The sequence below is a fragment of the Ceratotherium simum genome, chromosome 34 (assembly GCF_057802395.1).
Source record: "Ceratotherium simum simum isolate JZ-2026a chromosome 34, ASM5780239v1, whole genome shotgun sequence".
In the NCBI taxonomy this organism is placed as follows: domain Eukaryota; kingdom Metazoa; phylum Chordata; class Mammalia; order Perissodactyla; family Rhinocerotidae; genus Ceratotherium; species Ceratotherium simum.
Window position 1 is genome coordinate 15,980,113 of NC_141933.1, and position 9,103 is coordinate 15,989,215.

Consider the following 9,103-nt stretch of genomic DNA (forward strand, 5'->3'; position numbering starts at 1 on the left):
TTATTTTTGTAATAAGAAACCCAATAAAGTCCTTAAAAGAAAGAAGCTAAATACCTAAAAACATAAATCATGGGAATCAATAAAATGCTGACAAAAGTATTTGAGAATCCTAGGCTCTGTACTGAATGCATTTAATAAGGTTTCATCTATTAGAATAAATGAAGTTAGTAACTATTATTGTTATTAATATTATTATTATTAATTTTATTTGGTTAGTTCAAGGAGGCTTTTTGGTGACCCACCATCTCTGCCTCTTTCCTGCAAGTTGAAAGACATAAGAGAAGCAATTTTTAAATATAGAGAGATCTGGGTAGGGCTTTGTAATTCTCCTGCGCTGAATAAACAGTGAATCTCCACGTTAAATCTTGGAACCCAGGAGGTGCATAGTTTCGTAAATGTGGAATCTTCAGATGAAGGAATTTCCCTAAAGAAGTATGCACTGGGGCACTTGAGGGGAGGGGATTTCCCTACAGCAGTACTCGCTCAGTGCCTGAGGTCAAGGAACATATTTTAATCTCTCCTTGGCACTGCTGACAATACTTGGCCCCTTCAGTCAACAAACACTCATTAACTGTCTACCAAGTGTCAGGCAGTGTGCTGGAAGTTCGGGAAACGGCAGTGAGCGAGGCTCACAGGGGTCCTGCCCTGTTGAAACATTTAAGGTCTGTTGGGAAAAAGAGACATTAATAAGTGGTGTGTGTATTTCAAAAGAGAGCCAAGAGGGTGCCACAGGGGCAAACAAACAGCAAACTTAGTCTATTGGGGGAAGCAGAGAAAAGCTCAGTATGTGAGGGCCCTGAACGTGGGAGAGATTGTTGCCAAAACAGTCCCTTCACAAAAGGGGTCAAGGAGTCAAGAAGCCTCAGGAGGTAATAGCAAATGATCAGAATACTTTCAAATAGAACCCTTGGAAGAAACAAAGTTTATCTTCTTTCATTCCATAGACATCGATCAAGCCTGCGTTTGGTGTCAGGACTGTAATAGATGGGTCCAACCTGAAGGAGTGCATTCATTCACTTGTCATTGAGTCCACAAATATTTACTGGGTACTTACTATACTCCGGGGACTTTTTTAGGCACTGAGGACACAGCAGAGAACCCTGCCCTTGTGAACTTACATAATCGTGAGGTGACACAAAATAAAACACAGAAGGACAACATATATTATGTCAGATAGTGACAAGTGCAGTGCAGAAAAAATACAGCAGAAAAGGATGTTAGGGAGGTTGTTTGCAATTTTAAATAGGGTGATCAGGGAAGGCCTCATCAGCAGGTGATGCTAGAGCAAAGATTTGAAGGAATCAAAGGAGCAAGTTCTACAGCTATCTGGAAGAATAGCATTCTAGTACAGGGAACAGTGAGTGCAAAGGTCCTGAGGTGGGATCATCCCTGGTGTGTTCAAGGGTCAGCAAGGAGTTCAGAGTCTAGCAGAAGAAATGAGCATACAAAAAGGAACTATTTTATAATTCGATGTGACAAGTGATGATGCTGAATATTTTTGCTAATTAATTAAGGGAAGACATGGCAGAATTTTGGTGCTGGGCTGCATAGAAAATGTTGGATATTGCTGAGAAGCACCTGGGCAGCAAGGCCAACGTTAAACTGAACCACTGTGCACATGACAAGTGAAAAAAATTTGATTTGGCAGCACTGGGATGGGTGTGGACCAGGTGAACCTGATCAGCTTCCTTACCCGAAACTCACGTCATCTTTCACTGAACAGTCTCTTTCTCTCCTTATTCCTTGTTCTTTCTTTGCTCATGACCTTCAGCAGTTTCGCTGATTGTGATCTCAGACTGAAGGTGTAGAAAAACAGCACTGCATGGGGCAGCCAGACCCCTGGGTCCTCATGCCCATCCCCTGGCCCATCCCCTCCGCCATCCTTGGCCAGCTGTGTGATCCTGGGTAAGTCTCTTAATCTCTCTAAGCTTCCACTTTCTCATCTGTTTTTCTATACCCCTTCCCCCCCCAAAAAATATGAGGATAGTGACTTAGCCACCTGAAGACAAGAAGCTGGAGGGATTCTGATTTCATGGTTCTCTTTTCTTCCTGTTCCCTTTCCATAAATTCCTACCTGTAGTTACTGTACATCCATCTCCCACACAAACACAGGCGGGGTGGGGGAATATCCTCTGTCTGTGGGGGACTAGAAAAGGTTTCTCTTCTATCCCTGTTTCTAAAAGCTTGTGTCCTATTGGGCCCTCACTAACAATGGTTGAGGGAACCTGAATTCTAGTTCTGACTTGTCCCATGAGGAGTCACCATTCTTGCTGGGTCCGATTTTCTCAGAGTGATGTCATGAATCATAGGTTCTGCCACTCTCACCAGCTGTGACTTGGGGAAAAGACATGTTGTAAATACAGGGCTCCCCGCCAACACTTCACCCACAGATGGTATAATGGGCACCTATTTACCTAGGCAAAGACAAGGCCCATTGTAGCCACAGTTTGCCCTCTGGGGTCAGGTGTTTCATCAAGTTTCTCCCTTTAATCTTTAACACAAGAGAAATCCTAGGGGAAAAATAAGTAGGACAAGTGCATTGCCCTGCGAAGCAATCGGCATAGTCTGCAGGTTGGCATGACCTTTGCCAGCTCTCTGTGGCTGAGAAATTGTGGCAATTATTCTTAGCATCTGATGCACAAGCATTTTTTATGAGTCTCAAAATGTCCAGGCAAGAAAAAGGAAAGGAGCAAGGTCAGGAAGAAACTCCTTTGATAAAGGTGGGACCAGGAAGGGGACAGGTGGGAGCCACCTGCACATTCAGTCATTTGTCATTTTTCACCATGGGAGGTGCTATAGAGATCGGGGCTGAAACTTAACACACAGACACACACAAACATCCACATAATCACACATAAACACACGTACATACACACACATACATATAGATACACTCACATATTTCCTTCCTTCAAGAATTTCATGAGTTACCATGAGAGCTAGGTCATATATGTAATCAAGCATTTCCACATAGAAATTCAAAAGAGATGATTTCCAAAGAAGTGGTATTTGAGCTGAAGCTTGTCACTTAAAATTGCAAACTCCGCATTCCCCTTGCCATGCCTGATTATTCTCCAGAGGAATTACCATCTTCTAAAATAACATATAATTTGCTTATATGTTTATCGTCTCTCCCCCTCACTCCTATTGAAACTCTCACCAAAGCTGCTCCTTCACTTTCTTTCCACTGCATCCCTCCTAGTAGAAAAAAATGCAAAGAAAGAAAAATTGACAGGCTCTTATATTTGCAGAGTACCTTTGACCTTTCAGAGCAATATCCCATCCACTTTATGTTCAGAAGAGCTCTGTGAAGAACAGAGATTATGTGACTCTCCCTGTTCTGCTGAAGCAGTAACACAGGCAGCGGGTGGGTAGGAGGATGGAAGGTTACTAAAGGTCATTCACCTAACACTCATCAACCTTATGGAGATGTCACTAGAATCTCTCCTGGTGTACAAGAAGCACTCAAGCTACAGAAATTATTACTTCATTTTCTTATATCATATTTATCAGAAAAAAAGGTATTAAATTACCTTCTTAGTACTACCATCTGGCTCTGTGAGTATTTTTCTGACTCCTTTGCCTTTCCTGCCTCCTTACACTGCCAGAAAATAAAATCACCCTTCACTTTAATGCCCTGGCTTTCACAAAGACCCAGGATGGTGTTTTTCCAACAACCAGAGGGTGGCACAGACAGCCTCACTAATGCAAGGCTCCCGCCTTTTCCTTGCTCCTGAAACAATTTTAATAGCATGTATTCACGAACCACATTCTTAGTACAGTTGCAAGTTAGAGAGCCTGAGTTTTATCACCCTGACAACCCATTATTATAATAATACTTTTTCTATGTATCATTACATAATACACATTCAAACAAAATATAATATTTCTAAAAGATGAAAGGTGATTTTCTCAAAGAACTTACGACATTTTTACTTATTATGACTTCTTATTACTGGTAACTGATGACAATAATGGCAGGTTGGCATGTTAAACAAAGAGAGTTAGAATAACTGTTAGGATCCTTCCCCAAGGACTCCTTCTTTTTCTTGTTTCTCCTGGATATAAATCAAAGGGTTCCATGTAGGAATCCAAAGTCCATGAGGCTCTTCATGAATTGACTTCTGGCTGGCTGCCTACAATAAGAGGATTTGTTACAGGTTTAGGTGGGGAGATGGGATCTGTTAAAGATTTCTCAATTCCTCCAAGCTATCACCAATGTATGATTAATTTTTTTATCTGGACCTCTGTAATATCAGCTATGTGGATTCTGTATTTTCTCACGTAGGAAGTCTGGATAAGAATTTTCTTGTATTTTGTTGCTCTCTGCCAAAAAGTACAAGGAGCAACCAATACTCTAATATCCTGATATTTAGCCAACAAGAACTCTAAGCTCTCTAGTCCTGTGGGCACATGGTCTGAGTCCCAGGTAATAACAAGTCCACCATTTCCTTTGCCAGCACATACCAAGGAATGTCATTTTCTCATCCTAGGATTTAGAAGTCCCCACTGTCCCCCTCATTGTCTCAGATGACACCCCATTTTTTCTGAAAGTCTGGTTTTGCACATGTTACTCCTGATACTCCTGATTTTTGTACTAGTTAAGACATTTGGATGCAAGTATCAGAAACCAACTCAAATGAATGGAAGATTTTTTATGTGTGTGAGGAAGATTAGCCCTGAGCTAACATCCGTTGCCAATCTTCCACTTTTTGCTGAGGAAGATTGGTCCTCAGCTAACATCTGTGCCCATCTTCCACTATTTTGTATGAGGGATGCTGCCACAGCATGGCTTGATGAGCGGTGCCTTGGTCCGTGCCCCGGATCCGACCCTGCAAACCCCAGGCCGCCAAAGCTGAGCCTGTGAACGTAACCACTACTCCCCTGGGCCGGCACCTTAAAGATTTTTAAGAAAGGATTTATTGTATGGACTGAGGGGATTCTCACAGAACTCATTGGCAAGTATGCAGCCAAACTCAGGGAGCACATCTCCTGAAGAGCTATCAGGAACCCAAACAGTATTTCTTCATCTCTTATCTCTGCTTCTCTCTACACTTCAACTTTGTATTGCTCTACCCCTGAAGAATTTTTTCCTTCACGACTCAGTCCATACGGCAGAATATGGCCAACCATAGCTCCCAATCATACATACTATAGGTCCAGCCCCTTAGAACAACAAGTCTTTCATAGTTGCAATTTCAAATTCCTGCAAAAGGGTCTCAAAATAGCCCAGCTTGAGTCAGGTGACCTCCCCTGTTCCAGTGAACAGTGGCTATGAAGGTGGGACCACCTTGGTAATTGAGTATCCATTTCTGTCCTTTTGGCCACAGTGTACCCATTGCTGGGAATTAGATAATAAAACATTAGAGAGCTTTACTATGAGCTTTAGCAGTCTATTCAAAGGTGAATGATGCAGCAAGGACCTAGACTCAATGAAAATGTACAATATACATTATTTTGGACTGTTGCCCCAGACATGATCTACTTCTCTTAAAACTGTCCCTATGAAAAAATATCTAAAGCACAGCAGACCTAGGCAACCATGTTTATATCATATGACCCAGACCTCATCTGAATGTACAGGGGACAACCTACCCAATAGTCTGTCTGGCCGGTTGACCCACCTTCTTTCTCTAGAGAATTTTAACTAAGACAGTTAAAATTTCAACTAAGAAGATTCATGGTAAGAACTTGAACTGATTCATCGTGTATATTTGAGGGCTGACTACACTGAGCCCTTACAAACAGAGGAAGTTGGCTAGAAGAAGGACACAGTAAGAATCAGAGTGAAGCAGAGATGAATCAGACCATGGCACCCTTGAGACATGAGAATGAAGCTTTGGTTCCCGGTAGCTTCTGGAGTCCAGTTCCCATGAGGTCTAGCTGCAATTCGGCTCCTATATCCATGAAATTGCCTGTTTTATCTTTACAGTATAATCTCTCACTTTTGTTGAGCTAGCTTAAGTAGATTTCCATTTGCCACAACTAGCAATCCCTGACTAGGAGAGCCTGAGAGGGTGTCAGATGGGGAGTGAGCCCTGAAGGGTGTGAGGACATCTCATTAGCCATTTAGCTGAAGAACTTCAGAAAGTATCAACTCATGCACCTACCTACTCATGTCTGCTTCTTCCGTTTTCAGCAAATTAAGTCTTCAGAGTCCTTTAAACATCTCCAACCTGTTTTCTAAGCCTCATCAGGACCTGCCAGTGAGAGGCTATTGGATGTTGAAACAGCAATACACAGTTTTTCCTGGGCAAGATGGGCTATTCTCACTGGCTGACAGGTCATCTAGCAGAACTTTCAAACCCAACATGTAACACTAAACTGATGCTACTCCAACCACTCCATAATCTCTTTCTTTCTTCCTTTCTTCCTTCCTTCCTTCCTTCCTTTCTGTCTTCCTTCCTTCCTTCTTTCTTTTCTTTCTTTCTTTCTTTCCTTTCTTCCTTTCTTCCTTCCTTCCTTCCCTCCCTTCCTGCCTCCCTCCCTCCTTCCTTCCTTCATTCCATGTCAACCATTATTTGTGTGTGTGTGTGTGTGTGTGTGTTTGCTGAGGAAGATTTACCCTGAGCTAATATCCGCTGCCAATCTTCCTCTTTTTGTGTACGAGCCCCCAACACAGCATGGCCACTGACAGACAAGTGGGGTAGGTCTACACCCAGGAGCCAAACCCAGGCCACTGAAGCAGAACACGCTGAACTTAACCACTGGGCCACCAGGGCAGGCCTTCGACACTTATTTTTGTTACTAGAGGATAAGGATTCAATGATGGGCAAAAGAAACACAGCCTGTGTCCTGGTGGAGTTTATAATCCAGTTGGGAAAATAGATGGTAATGAAATATTAAATAATCACTCAAAAATGTAAAATTACATTTGTGTCAAGTGCTACAAAGGAGAGACATACATAGCTATGAGAGCAAATAAGAGGTTCATATTATCCCATCAGGGAAGTCCTAGGAGGATTCCTGAGGAAGTGGGCTGAGATCTGAATGTCATTAGGAGCAACCCTGGTAAGAAAGTGTGTAAAGGGAGCAGAGTTGATGACTTGCACAGGCCCTAGACTGGAATTAGCCAAGGTCATGTATTTGAGAGACTGAAAGGAACCAGTGTGACCAGGGCTTGGCAAAGGAGAGCATGGTAAAAGGTGAGCACAGAACAGTTGGTTGGATCTGGATTATGTAGGGTTTCACAAGCCAGGTTTAGGGTTTGGTCTTCACACTAAGAGTAACTGAAACCATATGCTCCAGAGCATCAGATTCACTCACAGCTTATTGAAGGAAAATGTTTATTATCCTGTAGTAATGTTCAATCTTTCTCATTCTCCAGCATTCGCAGTCTGCCAATTTCTCATGTGTTGGTAGTTTAATAAGCTATTCTCAAACTGAAACGGCAAGACATTGCCTCTACGTCTATAGAAGGCTCTGCTACCTAGGAAATGAACCAAAAATTATCAAATATTATTTATATAGAGACATATATATTACACTTATGATAGGTACATAGATATTATATATACACTATATCTATCTATCTATATGTGTGTGTTTGTGTATGTGGTACATGTGTATACAGAGTCAGAGAGAGACACAGACAGACAAAGAGAAAGAGAGAGAGAGAGACAGAGACAGGGAGTATAGATCAACACAGTGAAAATTTCAAATAATTTTCCTTATCTCCAAAATATCTGCTATTACAATATTGTTCCACTTGTTAAATAAGATATTTATTATTTAAAATAAAATATATGTTTAAGCCATATGGACATAAGTAAAATATCTTTAATATAGAAGAGGTACCAGATGAATTTTTTCTTAATATAATAAGGTCTCACTAACCAAGAAGACCGATCTGAATTAGGGAAAAGACTGAATTACAGAATTTCTATTTTATGGCCTACACATCAGCTTGTAATTTGAACTAATTGCAAACAAGGTGGTTTTGAAAAATGTTTTAGTGAATGAACTTAAGATTGCCCCATACAATATAGCAACTGGATACACATGGTCTCTTGGTACTATCTCATGCGCATCAATCTTCTTCCCTCTGTATAGGACTTGAGGACATGACTATGCCCTTTATTTTCTTGAATTTTCCAAAATAGACTTACCCCAGTGGTGAATACAGAATAGGATTGCAGTAAATGTTTGGTTTTTAAGGAATAAACTGGAATCCTTTTCAATGATCACATCAGTTCGCTATAAGAAAACAGATGAAAGCATCAAAAAATAATAAAAGACCTCTCTAAAATATTATCTTCTTGATTAGGCTATTAATTTGCAGCCCTCTATAATGCCCACTGTATTCTTTCCTTAGCAGTAGAGGCAACATTATTCTGAAACAGTCAGTCTGAGTGAAGGAGCATCGTTTCATATTACTCACAGAACTTCACTCACAGAACTTCACTCTGCCAAAGCTGAGCTGCCTTCATGGGAATTCCACTTTATGCAGCAGTGCCACTGGCATCAAAATGAAATTTAACTTTAAGATCATTCATTCTGTTTTTCCAGAAAAGAATTCAGGTTCTATTTACACAAGCCAAGTTTTCACCATTCTTGTTAATACTTGAAAGTCTTTGCCTCAGGCTCTGTACCTAGATTAGTCTGCTAGGTCTGCCGTAACAAAATAGCATAGACTGGGTGACTTAAACAACAGAAATTTATTTTCTTACAGTTCTGGAGGCTGAAAGCCCAATATCAGAGTGTGAACATGGTTGCATTCTGGTGAGAGCTCTCGTCCTGGCTTGTAGATGGCTACCTTCTTGCTGTGTCCTCACATGGTGGAGGGAAAGAGAGCTCTCTAGTGTCTTTTCTTATAACAACATTGATTGTACCAGATGAGGACTCCATCCTCACGGCCTCATTTAACCTTAATTATATCCTCCCTCCAAATACAATCACATTGAGGTTTAGGGCTTCAACATATGAATTTAGGGAGGATAATATCCAGTTCATAGCAGCATACAATACCCATAGTCAGACCTTATCTATCTGGAAACATTGAAATAGTGGTATGATAAAAATTTGAATTGTCCAGAGGATTAGGAGAGACTCACTCTTAGCTAGGTCTGAAATTAAGAAGTTCAAATAAAGTAAACTCTAATTA